We start from the raw sequence: 22,104 nt of genomic DNA, 5'->3' as shown, positions 1-22,104 counted from the left end.
GACAAAATTCAGTGAAACCGTTATCGTTGGCAAAACATAGTGGCAGCATTTTTTTCAGGCATGAATTTAAACATTTTATTTATTTATTTCCCTCGTGTGTTATCCTGTGTGCCTCTTTATTCGTCGGCCTGCTTATTTAGATATGGATGTCGTTCCAGGCTTGTGTGATTACCAGTCAGGTCGCAGGAACTTTTTTGAAAACGATTGGATTGCTCACTTATAAATGTCCGTCCTGCAGGCGCAATACTGAGAAGAGCAATGTAGAAGATTTCCGTCAGGTTGCATTCCCCGCAGTTCTGTGTCGGAAGGCAAGGTAGGTTCAAATGAACTTTTCAGTTTTGTTGGGTGTGATAGGCTGTTTTGGTCTTTCTCGTAATTCGGGTCGACGATTAACATTGCAGTTATTGCACTTTGGTGTTCCTGTTTTCGAATCCATTTTGTAATTAAACTTTTGATACGGTCCAACGCATTTGTCACCTTCTTGTTTATTGCGGCAATTTTCCTATGTGTGTTAGAAACTGTTGCATTGCTTTGGTTGAGAGACTATGGGATTGGCTGGCTCTACCTTCTGTAATACACAGTGTAAGTTGGAATAGTCAGCAATTATCTTGTCTATCGCTTGTTTGTGGTTCAGTAGAAATAACATTTCTTTAATAAGTCTCTGGTGAAATAAGAAATGATTCGAACTGTTTTTTCGACATGGAGTTCCTTTTCCTTTATTTCCTCTTTCTGTTCTTCATTTGTGTTAGCATGGTCGACTTCGGCTATTGCAACGCTGAGCGTGAGTCCGTGTGATTTCTCTATTTGCATTATACCGTGAGGTTTGCTATCATGATTGCTTTAGGTCGGTAGCTAGTATCAGTCGTCTTGTTAAATTGTATTCCGAAGTCTTGTTGGTATGTGGCATTGTATGTCGGATTTCATGTACAGAACTTGATGTGCTAGACTGAATTGTTTTAATGAGGGTACAGTGGCGGTTCCTTTGGCGTCTATATTTCCTACAATAATTTGCCTTCAACGTTTTCTTCGGTGTCTACTGCAAGGTTCGCTAGATTTCAGGCAAATACGATAGACAGGGTGGAGTTCCGTCTTGAATAGTGTCCGCAATGAAGCACCTGGCAACTATCAACGTACTCTTTTGCAGCCAGTATTTACTTCAGTTAAACAGCCGGGCTAATGCGCCATGGTCAGTCAGTCTATAAAACTATTTCTTGAGGTTTCGGGAGGTTTCGCGGAAGACAAGTTGGGAAGCGAAAGGGTAACTTCGCCGCATTACCGATGAAGATGTCTTCGCAGTCGGAGAGAAAACGTCAGGAACTAGTTTTATGTATATTCGAAGGCCACAGCCTCTCAACACGGATGTTCTGAAGAGTTTGAAAACCTCATCGTACGAGAGAGAGGTTTCAGTAGTGGGAAGTTGTTCATTTAGGTGTTCTTCACTGCATATAAAGGGATCAATGTGAACACTCTGGATTTCAGGCTTTGTGCTTCTGGCTGATATCCTATTTTCGCTGGGTTTTTAATTTGGCGTATTGAACGTTGTGGTCGCATGTTGTGAACAGGATGAAACAGATATGCTATACCATACTCGCGAGTCACTGTACTATGCGCTTTAACCTCGGCAGGAGCGGGCTGTTCTATTGGGAAAGAGGACGCTCCTCCTTGATCTTTTTGTTCTTCTTCTTAATTGTCACTGTGGCCTGGGAGACTAGGGCCCTAGCCTGCAGTATTCACTCACTATCTGTCCAGACCACTGGATCCAGAATCTAAAGCGCTGTAACAATGCACATGACAATCTTCGACATAGTCCGCAACATGGTGTCCACAACATAGTTTCTTAATCATCAGACCATCACTTATTCAGTTTTCGATTATGGATAGTGGGACACTAATTTTATACCACTATTCTGCATGAAATACTCCAACGTTTTCTGAGAGTCTGGATGAAAATCTGAGGAAATTCATTTTTTTATCAGTTATCTTCTATAATATTTGTTCTTCCACCGAAGGCATGTGAGCTCACAGTGTATTTCTTGTGTTACAGTCGATCGTGGAACGTCGAGGACACGTATGAGACACCTGTTTTGCGATCTTTGAAGTACTTTACACTAGATGCACAAGCAGACCTCCATGTAAAACACCCATATATTGGCACTGCCTTTGAAATGGGTGTTGGTATTGATATCCTTACGTTTGAACATAGGTAATGCATATAAACAATTTTTACGATCTCCCTTCTCTTTTCCATAATGTTTGGTTTATACATGAGTTTCCTGTCCAAAATTATACGAAGCTATTTTGTTATTTCTACCCATCTGATTTCCGTATTCAGAAGGGCAAGACTCTCGTTCAGGATCGGCTTTCTTCTTGTGAAAATCATTGCTGTGGTTTTATTTTGTTGATGGAAAGCATTGTTCTGTGGCAATGAGTTGGTTTTGAATTCTTCTTACTGCGCCGTCTAGCCTTCTGGATGATGTTAAGAAGATAATATCATCTGCAAAATGCGCCAAGAGTATGTGTTGAGCAACAGCCAGGTCATGACCAATAAGCTGAAGAGAGTAGGAAACAGAACGGAGCCTTGTCAACTTCCTTCATGTATTCACTTCATCTCCGATCGTTTATCATCGATGCTGAGAATGTTCTATCAGTCAGAGAACAGTCTGTAAATTTTATGCAGTAGTTTGGTCGTTTTTTTAATGCATTCAGATTGACTATCAGGTTGCCTCTCCAGACCTTATGCGTTTTCGACATCAAGAAAAATAGCTGAGTCTTAACGAGACTTGTTGAGGTTGTAGGTGACGTATTCTATAATCCGAAGAAGTTGCAGCTCTACAGAGAGTCTTGCCTGAAAGGCGAACTGTAAGGGCGTATTATGTTGTCTCCCTCTAATGGCAGTCTTGTGGGTACGGCTCGTCCCAAGTCTTTTGTTAAGGAGGGTAGCCTGTTTTTGGAATCAGGAAGATTTTTTTGTCTTTCAACACAGACGGGTAACAACAGTGAGCAGCTTTTAAAAGTCCTTTTGAGCATGACAGCTGGCTTATGTGGAAGATGTTTAGTCTGCTGATTAGTTATGTACTTCGGCTCAGGTGCTGGATTCGTGCCAAGTTATTTTATTATACACCTGCTTTCATGTGGAGTCACCAGTTCTGGGTTAGCTGAATGGTGAGTAGATTGTATTCTCAATACTTCGTTGATGAACTCCTCGAAAATTCATTATCTCATGAGAATAAATGGCTGCCAGAAACCCAATAATGTAAGGAATACCGTTCTGGACACTTGCCCTTGTTGCTGTGTTATATCTGCGTCTTGTGGTCCACCGAAGGAGACAGAGGTCGACCATCACTGTATTAAATATAATCACCTATAAAATCAGTTTACAGTCAATCAGTGCTGTGAATATACTGACTCTCCTCCTAGCATGGTTAAAGTTTCTGTAACCACGTAAAGTTTGTAGACCACTGATTCAATTTACATATCTGAACGAGAGTATACAGACACCCTGTAAGTAACCAGTCTGTATGTTGGCAGCGCTATGGATGTTAACATGACTGAGAGCGCTATGCGCCCTCGGCAAGAGATTCGGTGGCTGGACGAACCAGCAGTTAGCGAGTGGATGTGGAAGTGTACGGACATGATATTCTTAGTGGAGATTCTGTGTTGGTAGGACACGCATTGCAAAGTGAGATGAAATGATGTGTTTATAAGAAAATATGCGAGGAAATGTATGATGATGGATGTTGTTGTTGATAATGTTTGGGCAGTGGAATTACTGACAACTATATGATTTTTGGAACTGGATGTCACATGAATATAATAATATTCTCTAAATACATTGTTTGCTTTTTAACAAAACCTTTCTTCTTGCTAACCATATGCCTCTTACTAGTTAGAGTCTATAGTAGTTAGAATCTTTTTATTTAGTTGACTGTTGTTGCTACTTGCTGTAATTGCTGTAGTTCGTGTTATGAAGATTTTCTGTGAGGTAAGTGACTTATGAAAAAGAATGGGGTTTCCACTATCGGAAATCGTAATCGAAATGAGTTTAGACAATTAACAGAGTTGGAGGTAGTCTCATATTTCTTTACTTCCATACTTTTGGATTCATATTATTGTTAGGATTTCTCGCAATTCAGGGTCATTCTTTTGTGTTAATAATTGGAAGTCATGTTGTCAATGTATAGCAGTCAGATTGCGTTGGACTTGTATATTGTGGGTAATAAATGAATAGGTTAAGTTTGAGTTGTTTTTGTCAGGGAAAATCTGCCAGGTGAGCCGAGGGCGCTATGTGCTGCTTCCTGGACGCGGGTAGGCGCGCCTGACCCTGATCGAGTCCGCCCGTCGTATTGACGACGAGGGCTGGTGTGCCGGCCAGCTGGATGTGGTTTTTAAGCGGTTTTCCACGTACCATTAGGTGAATACTGAGCTGGTCCCCATGTCCCGCCTCAGTTACACGAGTTGCAGACATTTGAAAAAAAAAAGTTCGCACTATTTCCTGGGTTAGACTAGACGCAGACGGCTGGGGTATACTACTAATTCCATCGCCGGGGGGAGGGGGGGTGGGTAGGGGGTTTAGGGGTGGTGAAAGGAAGGGCATCCAGCCACCCTCTGACACTAACATGGCCAAATCCATAGTAACAAGGCCGACCCCGCGTTGAAGTGGGACAAAGGCCCAAGGAAATGATTTGTCAGTGAAAATTCTGTAGGTGTCTCAAAAAAAAAAAAATGATGTACTCTTTCTATGGGGTCAATCAAACTATTCTCCCTACAAGTTTCAATAACAAGCGACAAACAATCAGTGATCTTTAACGGTAATGATATGAAAGGATTAATTCGCCCCAACGCTCCACTTTAGGTTTTGCATTTATTGTCACACCCTTCAGTGTAAACCACAGAACAAGCAAGTGTAACAATGGGAGATTATTTACACTCGTAATATTTGCTATATAACTTAAGAATTACTTAATAAACAGCTGGAATCTAAAATTAGTCATTTTTAAGAAACATTTTTAAGACCATAAACAATAAAGATCAGCGGTTAATAAAGTCCCATAAACTTGAGTAAGGATCACCTTTTCAGGCTCTGAATGAAGTCAGTAGGTGACATAGCGGACAATCAGACGTACATTAAATGTTACACCATTAAGGAGGATAACTTATTAACAATTGTAACCACAAATTAAAGAAGATTCATTTAAAGCAATTAACATCAATAGCAAATAATTATGTCACGTCTCAGCAAATTTATCAAAACCAAATCTTTCAGTTCTATGACAATGTTGGATCGTGGAATAAGCCGGATTACAGGCACAGAAGGCTAAATTTTACCAAACAGCAATTTCTCCAAGCCTAGAACTATCTTAATAGTGTACAATATTTAGGTTATCCAGAACTACTCTAATTCGTCTTTCCTGGGCATGATCCAGCGAAAAGCAGCGCGATTCGTCATGGGGACATTTAGTCAGCGCGAGAGCGTTACGGAGATGCTGAACAAGCTCCAGTGGCGGACACTTCAAGAAAGGCGTTACGCAATACGGAGAGGTTTATTATCGAAATTACGAGAGAGCACATTCCGGGAAGAGATGGGCAACATATTACTACCGCCCACATATATCTCGCGTAATGATCACAACGAAAAGATCCGAGAAATTAGAGCAAATACGGAGACTTACAAGCAGTCGTTCTTCCCACGCACAATTCGTGAATGGAACAGGGAAGGGGGGATCAGATAGTGGTACAATAAGTACCCTCCGCCACACACCGTAAGGTGGCTCGCGGAGTATAGATGTAGATGTAGATGTAGATAACGGTGGAGTACCTAATTAACCTCTTATTCTCTTGGAACAATGAGCGGCAATAGACGCTCGGGCTGCTCTTACCCCAGCGTGGCTCGGGAAAGAGGATGGTTCCACCAGGAGGAAGAAATATTGACCAGAACTGGGAAGGGAACTCGTCTAACACGATCCACGAGGTTGGACGAAGACCTGTTGGCGATTTTTAATCATTAACCAAAGCTTGCTGGCCAGCGGACGAAAATTACAGAGGCAAAGGTAGCTTTGTTTGTGCTCATGAGAATTGGTAACTGCTGTAAATGAGATTCCAGCAGAACTACCGCCGTAGTATCAATACGGGACTTCGGAGCTGAGGAGCGCAAGTCAACAACGGTCTCTACCCAATAGGCGCAACATTTCAGACAGACCTAGCAACCGACATCATTCGTGGATTAAGCGGATTACCAAATAGAAACTCTAGCACTACCTTAGATATAATTAAATAGAGCACTTAAATGCCACGGGGATTAAACAAAACGTTCAAATGGATCTGAGCACTATGGGACTCAACTGCTGTGGTTATCAGTCCCCTAGAACTTAGAACTACTTAAACCTAACTAACCTAAGGACATCACACACATCCATGCCCGAGGCAGGATTCTAACCTGCGACCGTAGCAGTCACACGGTTCCGGACTGCGCGCCTAGAACCGCGAGACCACCGCGGCCGGTCGGGGATTAAACTCTTAAACAAAAGAATATATACACAATGACGACTAAAGTTAAATATGCCTACGTACTAAAACACAACAGATATTGGCGAACATTAACGTAATATCGCATTTCAGACATCAATAAAATTAATTGGTTCCATCTCTCCGCCAGACAGTACAAGGTTATTTAACATTTTACAACGTGCTTATCCAAAAAGTGACCTACGCCGTCTATGGGAAAACAACGGTTTGCAGAAGATCCAGAGCCAAAAAGTTTCTTTTTTGTTTCTTTACGACGCGTGCCTTAAGTCAGTATGGCGTAGAAATGGACGATCATGCAAGGGGCAGTAACACACACGCAAGGCGATTTCCGACTCAAAGCAGTGAAACGTTGCCACACAGTTATTAATAGCCCCCACGACACTGGGAGATTGGCCCCGACAGACGACAGCCGTTGCACTACGTAGATGAAAAATCTTACTTCAGTAACGACACCACCTTCCGGAGGTTATTGGGAGCCGCAGACGGACTTCATAGCTTCCCCAGCCCATGAACGGAAACCAAACGTTGTCCACAGATTTACGGCCTCTTGTGTCCTCACATCCTGGGGTTTTGGGCCCATCTAGACTTAGCATAGAGGGACCGAGCGTGCCGCTGCAGAACGGTCGTCCAGGGCCAAACACTCGTCTCAACTGGCTCCTCCGTGCTGGACTCCCGCGTCCGGCCATCCTGATTTAGGTTTTCCGTGATTTCCCTAAATCGCTCCAGGCAAATGCCGGGATGGTTCCTTTGAAAGGGCACGGCCGACTTCCTTCCCCATCCTTCCCTAATCCGATGGGACCGATCACCTCGCTGTTTTGTCTCTTCTCCCAAAGAGCCCAACCCAACCCCGCGCTGGGCACGGCACACACCGCCTCCTCCCAGCGGGCGCGCTAGCAGCGCCCTCGCGGAGGCTCTGCAACGCCCTCTAGGAAAGCGCGGAAACTCCAAACAGGAGTAAACCAAGGGAAAAACAGGAAACGTGGAAAACGACACGGTTCAAAGAGTTACTTTCAACCCCTAAGTAATGCGGAGTTGACCACTGTATATCATGAGATGTGAACCCGTCAGTATAAAAGGGGACGTGGAATACTGAGTTGTCAGCAGGGAAGCAGTAACAGCAGAATATCAGGAGAGCTCAATGACTTCGAACGTTGTCTAGTCATTGCAGGTCACTTGAGCAACAAATCCATCAAGGCCGCTTCAACCTTCCCAAATCTGCCCAAGTCGACTGTTGGTGATGTGACTGTGAAATGGAAACGCGAAGATACAACAGATAAACCAAGACCAGATACCTCATGTACCGATGGACAACAACTGTCGAGGAAAGGTTTGTGGCAAGAAATCGCATGATATCAGTGGAAAGAATCACGCGTCAGTTTGAAAGTGCTACCAGCAGTCGACCTAGCACAATGACTGCGCGTAGGGAGCTAAAAAGTGTAGGGTACCACGATCGACAAACTCCTCATGAGCCACACATTTCTTTAGTCAATGCTGAGCGACGCTTGACGTGATGGAAATAGTGACACTCCTGGACTTTGGATGCAAACGAGTGATTTGGAGTGATGAGTCACGCTATACCCTCTGGCAATTCGATAGCGGGTCTGGGTTTGCAAATGCCAGGGGAATATTACCCGCCACTGCGATGTAGTGGCACAGTAAAGATGACCTAAGGAGGATGTCGTGTTACTGTATCCGTGGTTAGCGTGTAGTATTCTTACTGCACTTAGGAAAAGCTAAATGGGGAAGGATATTAAGACACTTGACAGCATTGTGTACGGCATATAGTACAGGAATAGTTCGGAGAGGATATTTGTTTGTATCACGATGACAGGGCACCCTGTCATAAAGCAGCATCGAGACAATGGTTTGCGGACAGTAACAGTTTTGAAATGGCTTGACCTGTCCAGAGTCCCGCCCTAAACCCAATAGAACTCCTTTGGGATGAGTTTGAAAGCCTCCTTCACTCCAGAAACCAAAGTTCAACATTACTGCCTTCTCTGGTTCCCGTATCTGAGGATTACATCCACAGACTAAAGACACCTCTCTGAATGTGTTCCCAGCAGAGTTTAAGGCGTCGTAAATTCGAAGGAGGCCGCACCAAATACTAATGTTCACTAATAGGTTCATATTTATATGAGATTTCAGCTGGTAACACATAAAACTCACAAATGGCCCTTACAGTTTATTTTTAATGCTAGTCTACCGACGCCGCATACGTAATCGGAAACTGATTAAGCTTCCCGCTGTCATTTAGCATAGTTGTGAAGGTACTTTACGGCCGGAGACCTTTCAGTGCTGTTAGGACACCGCTCAAATTTTTCATCTCGTTCGTCTTCCGTTAATTAACGCTCTTCTTCCCGCAAACGTCCAGGAGTGTGTTTGCACTTTTCTCATACTCAATTCTTTCGGCAACGAAGCAGCGCTGTATTTGCATAATACAAGGCACACTACATCATGGTTACACCGCGACCGACTCGCCTCATGCCAGCAAAACACCACCTAACACCTCTCTTGTATGTGTTAGAAGATAATTAACAATTACGATTCCAAATTCTTGAACAACCAGACTAAAGTTTTGGAAATTAAAGTGCTCCATTTCACTTTCGCGTCCTCACCCTAGAACGGCTACTTGCAGTCTCGTGTTGGTCTTATGAAGTAATGTTACAGATTTAATAAAATATATACAGATATTATTTGTATGCTTAACTGCGCCTCTGAGAGGTATTAAACACAGAGTGAAACATCTGCACGACACGTCAAATACAACCATAACAACACTACACAGTCAACATATACAATGAAACTTCCTGGCACATTAAAATTGTGTACCGAACCGAGATTCGCACTCTGGATCTTTGCTTTTTGGGGGCAGGTGCTCTATCAACTGAGCTACCCAACCATGACTCACGACGCCTCCTTACATATTTAATCCAGCCTGTACCTCGTCTCTTATTTCCAAGCTTCAAAGAAGCTCTCCTGCGTAACTTCCAAGAAAGGATACTGTGGAGACATGGCATAGCCACAGCCTTGGGGATGTTTCTAAAATGTAATTTTCTCTCTGCAACAGAGTGACGCGGATATGAAACTTCCTGGACGATTATAACTGTAGGCCGGGCCGAGACTCTAAGTCGCGTCATTTGCCTTTTTCCGGGCAAGTTATCTACCGTCTGAGCTGGTTTTTCAGTCGTGCTTGGGGGTTGGTAGAGCACTTACACCCGAAAGGCAAAGGTCCCGAGTTCGAGTCTCCGACCGGCCCACAGTTATAATCAGGGAGGAAGTGTCATATCCGCGTGTACTCAGTTGCAGAGAGAAGATTTCATTCTGGGAACATACGGATTAATTTTTTACGGTTTGTTGCCAATTTTACATCAACATAGAAAGCCCTCCATAACATAAAATGAGGAAACCAAAGAATAAAATACGAATACAAACAACAAAATGAAATACAAATTTACATAAGAAACCCTCACTTACAGTCTGCGGCAGTACTGTTACCCATACATTCGTTCTGATTTTCGATCAGTATACGATGCACTATGCAGTAACGGCATGTCAAACAGTTCCTGTAATCCAGAATGAGATTTTCATTCTGCAGCGGAGTGTGCGCTGATATGAAACTTCCTGGCAGATTAAAACTGTGTGCCGGACCGAGACTCGAACTCGGGACCTTTTCCTGTGAGGACGGGGTGTGAGTCGTGCTTGGGTAGCTCAGTTGGTAGAGCACTTGTCCGCGAAAGGCAAAGGTCCCGTCTTCGAGTCTCACTTCAGCACACAGTTTTAATCTGCCTGGAAGTTTCAGTTCCTGAAATTATTAATTCTCATAGTTACATCGACATCCACCATCCACAAGCCACCTTAATATGTGTGGCGTATGTTCTTTGGCATCACTATACATATTCGACCACCGTCCATGAAGTGGAAACGTCAGAGCAGACTGTGCAATGTTTTTCTAGGTTTAAACATGAACATGGACACGTGAGGCAGCTGAAAACGAAAACCAGTTCTCGAACAGGCGCTTCACACATTGCTCCTACAAGATGCTAATTCTCATTCATTGATTTCTCGACGAAGAACAGTTTACAGTCTCCTATCTGTTCAGTTTACTCAAAAAGTTAAAACCCTTTGTGTGATGAATTCCCATTATTTCGAGAATCTTCTGTATTACTCTGAGGTGCAAAAAGTCGTGGGATACCTCCCAATACCGTGTCGGTCCTTCTTTTGCCCGACTTAGTGATGCAAGTCGACGTGACATGGACTCCAAGTCGTTGGATGTCCTCTGCAAATATATTGAGCCACGCTGCCTCTGTAGCCGTCCACAACTTCGAAAATGTTGGCGCTTTCCCATAAACAATCGACGGGATTCATGTCGGGCGATCTGGATGGCTAAATAATTTGCTCGAATTGCCTTGAACGTTCTTCAAAGCAATCGCGAACAGTTGTGGCATGACATCCTTGTTTGGGAACATGGAGTCCATGAATGGCTGCAAATGATCTCAAAGTAGCCGATCATAACCATTTTCGGTCAATGGTCGGTTCAGTTGGAGCAGAGGACCCAGTTCTTCCCACATAAACACAACCCACACCATCATGGAGCCACCACCAGCTTGTACAGTGCCTTGTTGACAACTTGCGCCCATGGATTTGCACTCTCTGCGCCACACTTGAACCCTACCACCAGCTTTTACCAATTAAAATCTGGACTTACCTGACCATGTAATGGTTCTCCAGTCTTCTAGGGTCCAACCGATGCGCTCACGAGCTGAGAAAAGGCTTTGCATGCGACATCGTGCTGTTACCAGACACTCGCGTCGGTCGTCTGCTGCCATAGCCCATTAACACGAAATTTCACAGGACTGTCCTAACGGATATGGTCGTCGTACATCCCAAACTGATTTCTGTTTTTAATTCCCGCAGTGTTGCTTGTCTGACAGCACTGAGAGTTCTACGCAAACACCACTGTTCTTGGTCGTTAAGTGAACGCCGTCGGTCAAGGTGTTGCCCGTGGTGAGAGGTAATGCCTGAAATTTGATATTCTCAGCACAATTTTGACACTGTCGATCTCGGATTACTGAACTTCCCTAACGATTTCCGAAGCGAAAAGTCTCATTTGTCTAGCTCCATGTACCATTCTGCGTTCAAAGTCTATTAATTCCCACCGTACGGCCACAATCACGTCGGCAACCTTTTCACATGAATCACCTGAATACAAATGACAGCTCCGCCAAAGCACTGCCCTTCTGTACCTTGTGTACGCGATGCTATCGCCATCTATATATATATGCGTGTCTTTGTGCCATGACTTTCTTCACCTCAGTGTACAAATGCTGGGTCTGAGGTCTGTGCTGTACCTGAAGCGTCGGACCGTAGAAGTAGATATTTCTCATTGTTGATATCTTTCCAGTGAAAAACAAAAGAAGAAGATTACGTTAAACGACTGTTTGCACTGTAGTCATTACCCAGCCTTCACAACTTTGCTCATCGGTCTCTTTCGTTTATGCACGCCGCCTTTCCGCTTAAGCAGCCCCAGAACTACGCTGACAATACATTAAAAGCGGCCCAGAGGGCTTCCCATTTACACAAAACCTCAGCACCACCGCACGAAAAGAGCGTTTTTGTTTCGCAGTCCGAGGAGTCCATATTTATGCGCGCTATATTGCGTAACTTTCCAACAGCTCTAAAAGCAAAACGTCATAATTTATTTGTTATTGCGCACGTTGGCGGCGCAAAGGCTGTTTCGCAGAAAGGCCCTCCTGAAGTTTTAATTATAGTTTTAATTTATTCCGGGCACTTTAAGCTGTGTTACATTGGTCGTCTGCTTCACCCGGGTATGCTGTTGCAGCCACACCTGCATTTCTCCAGCAAGCTATTTGTGGTTATGCTTGCTTCGTCTTAGCTAGCGTTTTAACAAGCTCTTGGAACTTTCGCTTTGCTAAGAAAACCGTGGAATGTTTACTAGCCTTCGTTGCGTTTACAATGGCTGTTTGAAATGTGACAGGTAACGAATTAATTAGCTATGTACCTTCATATCTGCAGATTTCCTGAAGTTTCCCAATTTCTTCCCTCGTCCATTCAGAGGAAGGGATGTACAACCAATGACTCACCAGTGTCCACATCTTTCCCATGGTTGAAGTACATACTGAGATAAAACGAATGCTGCTCTTGTACGAAGCAATTCTCATGCTATTCCGAGAAACTGATGTCCATATTTGAAAAAAAATTACAGCCTTAAGGAAAGGCGGGTAGCATACAATATGTATAAGAACCGTGAAGGAAAAATAAGAATGGAAGGCCAACGAAGCTTTTCTCATTGTTTGTAATAGCTATCAAATACCGAGTACAAAATTGTCAAGGCTTTCGTGGACACTTGTTGACAAACTGCCTATTGGCTTCTGTCTCGGGTTCTTCGGCCGACTTTCATCTAATGATTTTTCTGGCGTTTCGCCAGCACGAGTGGCTGGCATTGTCAAAGCTTCACCCTCCATTGCCGTTGGTGCAGTTCACCACCGGCAATGGAGGGTGAAGCTTTGACAATGCCAGCCACTCATGCTGGCGAATCATTAGATGAACGTCGGCCGAAGAACACGAGACAGAAGCCAGTAGGTAGTTTGTCAAATACCGGGTACTTCAAAATTAATAATGGAATTTTAAGGCCTTTTAGAATTTATTACATGCAACTTACAACTATAAATAATACATCAAATGAACGAGCAATTCAAACAGCTTTGTTTGTCAGGTCACCTTCCATTCAGAAAGCTGTTGCACTCAGCGACTGTTATATTGACGTGTAAATTATAGGTTGCAGCGATCAGTCGTCCTTTTTAAATTTTATTGGCAGATCTAGATTTCAGCTAGTATTCAATGAATTGTGGATGAAGCCCAACCAACAGGCATTACATGCATTGAGAGAAAATAATAGTGCATTGAGTATCGGTAGCTTCTAGCTGAAATCTAGATCTGCCAGTAAAATTTAAAAGGGACAACTGATCACTGCAATCTATAATATACAAGCTTTGTTTGTATACCTGTACGGAACAACCAAGATTAATTGAAGAACTTGTTGACCGAGTAAAAGCGTTTTTCGCGTATAGACCCAAGAATTCAATTATGAAGGCTTCTCATTAATTAGCATTTCCAGTAATGTCTTTGTGGAAACTTTTAAGGGGATGCTTACATCTGTGTCATTATAAAATGAAGATACATGATCACAGAGACCTTTTCAAGTCTCAAAAATCTATGACGTATAAATGCAGAGTAAAGCAATGAAAGAAAAATTTGTACTTAGGCCACGACTCGAACCCAGATCTCCTGCTCACTCTTTCTTTTTTTTGAAATGTATGCCTAAGAGGATGGTCAGAGGCAAGGAAGGCAGGGGTCGCCTTCCGAAACATAGGCACGATGTTCCGTTCCTGCCATATCGGAGCCAAGAAAGGAAAGGAGTCTTACCTAATCAACAGATATTTATTCGGAAAAATTTATTTTGTGTTGTCCCCCTCGAATCCCACTACCGCCATCTGTAGCCTCCCAGTTGTCTTGTTGCAAGTTAATGGGTGGGGGACTCCCTCTAAACTGTTACCTCAGAGGAAAATCATGTTCCGTGAGTAGTCTTCAAGTGTGCCTTCTCGTACTCGGAACGGCCAATGGGCTGGAGGATCCTCGAATAATGCGACTAAATAATTCGCTAGTCGTGTGTGGTACAATGAATGACTGGAATGCCTCGTGAGTCAGGTGAAACCACAAGTCTAGAGCGCTTTCTGGCGCAGCTTGCAAAACGCAATACAACGCTACGTCCTTCAACTAGTTGACGGCGTTCGTTCTGGCGGTGGGAAAGGAAACGGCATGTGGGCGTAGGAGTTCGTCCGGCGGGATACACTCCACCTGTCGCCTCAACAGGAGCGCCGCATACGTTGTACAAGGTCTCAGCAGCTGCCGGTTGCACCAAGGTCAAGTGGTGTGCGTCGAAATCGACGACTACGCAGTGCGACCACAAAGGGCCGTCCGTAAGATGTATGCAATGGAGGCGCTAGCGTGTGGCTAGTTTGTCGTTCACCACCATGTACCACAAGGAACGAGCGTATGTGGGAAGCTATGTAGCGTGGACGACGTGCCACACCCTGGTCCAGCTGACTGTCATGTGCTGCTGTTCGACCTTGTTGCTGGAATTCCATACTTGATAGAGGCAGTAATAGTGTCATAGTGTCTTGTGCTCGGCTCTTTCGTCGCCGGTAGATCGTCCGTCATGCAATTCAGTTCGAGCCGAAAATCTCGGAATTGAGCGTGTGATGAGGCTATTTGGCCCACGACGACTGGCTGTCTAAGATCTCGTGGCGCGACGATCTGAAGCAGTGTCCTCATCAAGCTGGTGCTGGCCACGGTACACGCGAGTCGCGTCGTCCGTAGATACAGTGCCCGCGCATGGTTGTGCACATGAATTAACGCCAAACCTCCTTCCAAAAAAATGGTCCAAATGGCTCTGAGCACTATGGAACTTAACAGCTGAGGTCATCAGTCCCCTAGAACTTAGAACTAATTAAACCTAACTAATCTAAGGACATCACACACATCCATGCCCTGACAGGATTCGAACCTGCGACCGTAGCGGTCGCGCGGTTCCAGACTGTAGCGCCTAGAACCGCTCGGCCACACCGCCGGCCAAACCTCCTTCCAGTGGTGGCCTCGTTAAAATAGTGAAGTATCTGACCTGCGCTAACGAAGTGCCCACGCCTGGAAACTATGAGTCATAATGACAGTTAAGGGAAGAATATGTGAAAAATAATTTAGTTTGGATGCTAGATAAGTGTTGACGTAATGTGCCCGGAGAATCACATCCATGTAGTGGAATTTGCTGTCATGGAGGAGCACTCAGGTTTGTTGAAGTAACTGTCGGTATGTCGCCGTCGCAATTCGTCGAACTCCACTAGAGAACTGTATTCCTAATGCGTTCAGTGAGGGAACTTTCTGGAAGAGGACCGCCGTCAGGTGGAGAAGGCTCTTCCGACATCCATGTAAGTCGTCTTGTGCATGTTCACGACGCTGCCTAACACCGCACCGTAGCGGTGCAACCACTGAAGTGTCGCTTGGATTTATTCACAGTCGCACCAAGAGTACCACATCACCAGCAACGACGCCACATCAGAAGGTCATGTCTCGACTGCAGATGCCTTCCAGTCGTTGGCGAAGGTTGTGCAGCGCGGGTTCGAGGGCCGCCGCGAATGACGCTATTGATAGAGGGCATCTCTGTCGCTCCGACCATCCAAGAGTCATATGTTCGGTCCGGTGGTCATTGACCATAATCCGTCAGCGCGCCCCGTGGATTATACGCAGGACCGACCCTGCTGACGACTGTGAGAGGCCCATGACAACAGCCTATCACAGTGGCATCCATGAAGTGCATGGATGTGCCCACTGACGGCTCAGTACACATAGCTAGTCCTGTCAAGTGCGGCTTCTTGATGGAGTACACAAACGATGAATACATCGATATGCTTTTGGTGCTGTGTGCGTCCAATAACGAAACTGCTGCTGCTACCTTCAAAGGCGCCTTCCCTATAAGACTGTTTTTCGTCGCCCGGAGCAAAACCTTCGGGAAACCGGTGATCTTCATCCGCAAATGAGGAGCATAGGGCGTCCAAGGACTAGACATACATCACAGAGGACTCAATTCTTGAAAACGTTCACCAGTACCTCGTCGAAACACACGTGGTGTTGTAAAGCTATTCCAGATGCCTCAAAGACTGGTTTTTGAAGTGTTGCACGGTGACGAACTTCATACATATCATTACAAGTTAACTTAACACCAGAAACCAGAAGTCTGCATTCGACTAGTACAGTTTTGTGAATTGCGCCAAGTTGAAGATGACGAACGTTTTATAAATAACGTGATGTGAATTGCCGAATCTAGCATCAGTCGTGAAGGTATTTCCAACCTCTGAAACAGCCGTTACTGATCAGAACGCTAATCAACATGTCACGTGGCTCTTAGGCACGCTTTGGCGTCATCATGTGGACTGGAAAAGTGGCACGAATGTTGTTGGGCCATTACCTATGGCCGGACAAGTTGAATTTTCCCCTGTATCGTACGTTTCTTTGCAATTTGCCTGACGCATTAGAAATCGTTCAATTTGGTTTTCGATGACAGCTATGGTTTCAGCGTTATGGTGGACGCTACACTTTGGAAAGAATATGCATAACTATTTAAATGAAGCTTTTCCAGGGAAATGGATCAGTCATGGAGGTCCAATGTTCTGGCCCCACGATCCTCTGACCTTAATCCACTATAATTTTATTTGTGAGGACACTTACAGGTACACGTTTACAGTACTCTACCCATGGATGTACACCACTTAACAGCTCACGTGCATGCCGCTTCGGAAATGGTGGATGCACGTTTGTTGCGTAGGGTCCAGCGAAGTATAATCGAGTGAGTGGCGAAGTGTTTGGAGATTCAGGGTGGTAGCTTTGAACATCTTCTCTAAAGTGAACGTTTCTTGTACCTGTAGGTACCGGCTCTGTGAAGATAAGCCTGGACATCAAACGTTCAGACTGTTTTAGAGAATAGAAAAGTCACAAGAACCTTCGGTCTCACTGAAAGCGAGGGTGATAGTGTTATGAGTGCATTGGGATTCCCCAGTTAAGGTAGAAAGGTCAGTTAGGCTGAAAGAGTACACTGGAGGCCTCTATGACGGGGAGAACTAGTCTGATGTCATAACAGAAGGTACTGGAAAACAAAAACTTATTCAGTCTGGTGCGTAGACTCTATGAGAATGGCGACATACCATCAGACTATCGGAAAAATTCCATCCACACAATTCCGGAGACAGCAGGGGAGGTGAGTGCAGTACGTTTGCACAATCAGCTCATCAGGAAATGTGTCCAAGTTGCTGACAAGGATAATATACAGAAGAATGAAAAAGAAAATTGAGGATCTCACAGATGACGATGGCTTTAGGGAAGGTTAAAGAAACGTGAGAGATAGATCTGATGTTGCACTTCATAATGGATGCAAAACTGAAGACGTATGAAGCCACGCTCATAGCGCTGGACAGTGTAAAATGGTGTAAAATGTTCGAAATTCTGCGAAAAATTGGAGCAACCTATAGCGAAAGACATCTGTTACAGACTATGTACAAAATTCAAGCGGAAACAATAAGACAGGAAGACCAAGAACGAAGCGATCGGATTAAAAATTGTGTAAGACAGGGATGCAGTTTGTCGCCCTTACTTTCCAAGCTGTACATCGAAAACGCAATGACGAAAATAAGCTAAAGAGTCAAGAATGGGATTAAAATTCAGGGTGGCAGGATATCAAGGATAAGATTCGTTGATGACTTTACTGACCTCAGAGAAAGTGAAGAAGAATTACAGGATGTGTTGAATGGATGAACAGTTACCGAGAGACAAACCAGACAAAAACAAATGTAATCAGAACAGTCACATTAAACGGAGACTATGGCTAAAAATAATACTTCGTGGCCAAAAGAGTGAGGAATAATACGTGTATCGGAATCGCGAATTAAAACAAATTGCTTTCAGAAAAATAGTGTTGCTTTACTTATTGAACGCCCATCGTAATATAGAGTTAGAGAAATGTGCACCCTACCGTGATTAATTCCGTTCGTAGTTTCTTTCGGGTATCTGTGGGAGGAATGCATCTCTAAGCGGCCTCATTATTTAATTCGTGCTGAATCTGATACGAGGCGCGTTTTCTTAAGTAAATACCTTTTGAAATTAAAAAAAGACGTGCTAAGATATCTCAATAATTTTATTTTTAGATGAAAACTTTTATCTTAATCTACTTTTCTACACAATTTCCGTCAATTTGAGGCACTTATCATAACGTTGTACCAGTTTTTGAATACCCTTGTTAGCCACTGCATCACCACTGTCTTGAAGACGCTGACCGCCCAGGTGTTTCTTCAAGTGTAGGAACAGATGGTAGTCACTGGGCGCAAGATCGAGGCTGTACGGAGGATGATCGAAAAGATGTGATGAGATCTTTGGTGTGATTCGTCACATGCGGACGGGCATTGTCTCGCAGCAAAACGATTCCCCTTGCCCAGCTTCCATGGACTGTTGCTTTGATCCTGGTGTGACGTAGGCCACCCATGTTTCATCGCCCGTAACAATTTGGCTTAAGAAATCATCACCGTCGTTGCGGTACCGCTCAAGGAAAGTCAATGCACTGTCTAAACGTTTGGTTTTGTAGGATCCGTTAACATTTTCGGTACAGAATGTGCGCACAATTTTCGGTAATTCAGGTGCTCGGTCACAAGACACTACGAGAAGCATTAGGAAAGTCATCCCGCAAGAATGTGTAACATCCACGAGATAAATTTTAGCTACAGTGTGACGAGAGGAAATTATGCCTGTAACAGTTATAAACATTACCCATTCGACATATGAAAATAGTGAAAACGATGATCAATATTAATTATTTATATAATACTCTATGATGTAATTGGACATATCGATGTGTATCATACAAAGACAATGACAATTGTAAATTCCTTTTATGATCTGCATATGTCTTACTTTGTGTTTTTACCTTTTGTTGGTTGGCTTTTGAAGGTTGCGGACGCATATCAAACTGAGGTCTGTTAAGAAATTGTAATTATTTGTTAATTATTACTTGAGAATAGAGTTCATTATTAATATAAATATGAGTGAATAGTTATTTGTAACTTTAATTCCTCTCTCAGTAAGCATTATCTCTGTTAATTATTTCTTTCCGCTGCAAGGAGCGCAGCCATTGACGATAGCGATTTGTATCGCGTTTTTGTCTGTTTTCCTTAGAAAAAGTCTAAATAGACTTGATGAAGTCTAAATAGTGCACAATACGAAAGTAAAGTTTAATAAGCATTTCAAATACTTATCCTATTTGCTCTAACAACAGAAAGTCTCTATCAATTGTCTGCCGCCATGTTAACAATTACCTCAGCGGCAAATTCAAATTACGCAACTCTGCAGACATAAATGCTGAACGTAATACAAATGTGTAAAGATAAATGTGCACCGGTGGTCCCGAACTCATTTTAATGAAAATAATTCGAATCAGATTGGTTCTTTAAAAACAGTGCTCATAGCACGATCGTTATAACAAACTTTTCTAGCTGATGTAGGGAGCCGAAATTAATTAAGCACGAGTTGCGAAGAATATTGTTTCAGGTAACATACGTCAGTGTTGTGCGCGGCTGATATTCGGTAGTTTTAATGATCATTTTGCTGAAGATAACTGTTTCCAATAGTTGTATAGAATCTGTTGTATGAACTGTGGTTTAATGACACACAACTTACAGACAACACTTTAACAGGACGTTAACTTGGAGTTCTTTGGCAGCTTGACCAAATCTTTAGCCGGGAGAAAATTTATTTAGTAATTAATCAATGTAATAAAATAAGTTTATCATTTTCATTTACAAATTAGTTAAATGCCAAACCACTGAATAACACAGCGAACGCCACAGAGGAAATCGTAAAGCGTCCGTTTTCTCTCACCTTATTGTCCACTTCCTGCACCAAACTTTCATTAACGACAGAAGGACGCCCACTGCGTTGTGCTCATTTGTGCGGCCATCTTTAAACGCTCTCACCCACTTTCTTACCATTCTATCACTCACAATGTTTTCTCCGTAAACTGCACATATCTCACGATGAATATCGATCGCTTTTAGGCCTTTAGCTCTAAGAAATCTTATAACAGCCCGTACTTCACAGTCGGCGGGACTCGCGATTAACGGAGGCAACTTAAACACTCAGTACAGAGCGTAAACAAGGGAGAATCAGATTGTAATGGCGTCAGTGCGTAGATGAAGGTACAGGCTTTGATGTAAAAATAAAATTATTGAGATAGAACGTCTTTTTTTTTAATTTCAAAACGGTACTTACTTAAAAACACGCCTCGTACATGGCTCATGACATATGTGTAAAACGGACTGTACTGCCTTTACTGAAGTTCTCTGTATTGAGAACTGTATCAATTTAGGATGAAAGATCATAGCAATAGCATCTGCTTCGACAGGCCATACACGTTTTACACCACAGTACTGCTGAGGGTGGGCAAAACCGCTAAACGCGATTTTGTGATGGATACGTGAAATTGCGGTGCAGTATTCAGATCGGTGTGGATTTTCGGATGACGAGCCATTAGCGGAGTAGTCGGTGACGGAAGCGATCCCTGTGACGCCACGGCCGGTGAGCGGCTAAGAGCATTAGCAGCGCCGGGCAGCGAGGTGCGCGCCGCGCTGCGCCGGGCAGCGGCAGCGCCGCTTTGCCAACACCAGGGCGGGGCCCGCGTGAGGCCTGCGGGCCTTCATTACGGGCCACGGCGGCTCATTCATTACGCCGCAGCTGCCGGCGGAATCTCCGCACGCCGACCTCTGCCACAAGGCACACACAGCGGCCGCCGCTAGTCCTGCCTCACTGTGCGCCCGGTTCCGCTTTGGCGCCGTTAAGCGCCCTTCGGGCTATAGCAGCCGTTCAGCCGCTTAGCAGAAACGGAAAATTGACTTTGTACGACGACTGCGAATGAGCTTGATATCTATACGAAGTTCACTAATGTGTACACTGTATGATACATACACTCCTATGATACATACACTCCTATCTGTGGTGTCACCGCCAGACACCACACTTGCTAGGTGGTAGCCTTTAAATTGGCCGCGGTCCGTTAGTATACGTTGGACCCGCAAGTCGCCACTGTCAGTGATTGCAGACCGAGCGCCGCCACACGGCAGGTATAGCCTAGAGAGACTGCCTAGCAGTCGTCCCAGTTGTACAGCCGACATTGCTAGCGATTGTTCACTGTCTACATACGCTCTCATTTGCAGAGACGACCGTTTAGCATAGCCTTCAGCTACCTCATTTGCTACGACATAGCAAGGCGCCATATTCAGTTACTATAATCTCAACAGATAATATTGTGAATCATGTACCGTCAAGAGCGACGTTCATCATTAATGGATTAAAGTTAAGTATCAAACTAATTACGTCCGCTTTCTGAATTATAATTGCTTGTCATGTTCCAGACCTCACGTCAGTATAGTCCTTCCCTCCTCACGCCAGCCTGCGTGGGCTAAAACGCATGCATTTCGGCCTCCACTAGTAACACGGTGTTGGCTCTTCTGCCAACACAACACTGTCCAAAGTGGAACTGGCCACTAGAAGTTACGAGAGGACTCCAGCTGGTATCAAAGGAGGCTGGAAGTATTCCGTTGTCAGTCGAGAAGCAGTAAGAGCAGAATCGGACTGTCAGGAGAGCTCAGTTGGCTTCGATCGTAGGCTTGGCATTGGGCATCACCTGAGCAACAAATCCATGAGAGACAAAAAATTGTTCAAATGGCTCTGAGCACTATGGGACTTAACATCTGAGGTCATCAGTCGACTACAACTTAGAACTACTTAAACCTAACTAACCTAAGGACATCACACACATCCATGCCCGAGGCAGGATTCGAACCTGCGACTGTAGCGGTCTCGCGGTTCGAGACTGAAGCGCCTACAACCGCCCGGCCACTGCGTCCGGCCCTTGAGGGACAGATCAACTCTTTGAAGCTTCTCAAGCTGACTGTTGGTGACGTAATTACGGAG

Source organism: Schistocerca nitens, chromosome 6, assembly GCF_023898315.1.
Source record: "Schistocerca nitens isolate TAMUIC-IGC-003100 chromosome 6, iqSchNite1.1, whole genome shotgun sequence".
Classification (NCBI taxonomy): Eukaryota; Metazoa; Arthropoda; class Insecta; order Orthoptera; family Acrididae; genus Schistocerca; species Schistocerca nitens.
Note: the sequence above shows the minus strand (reverse complement) of the source record.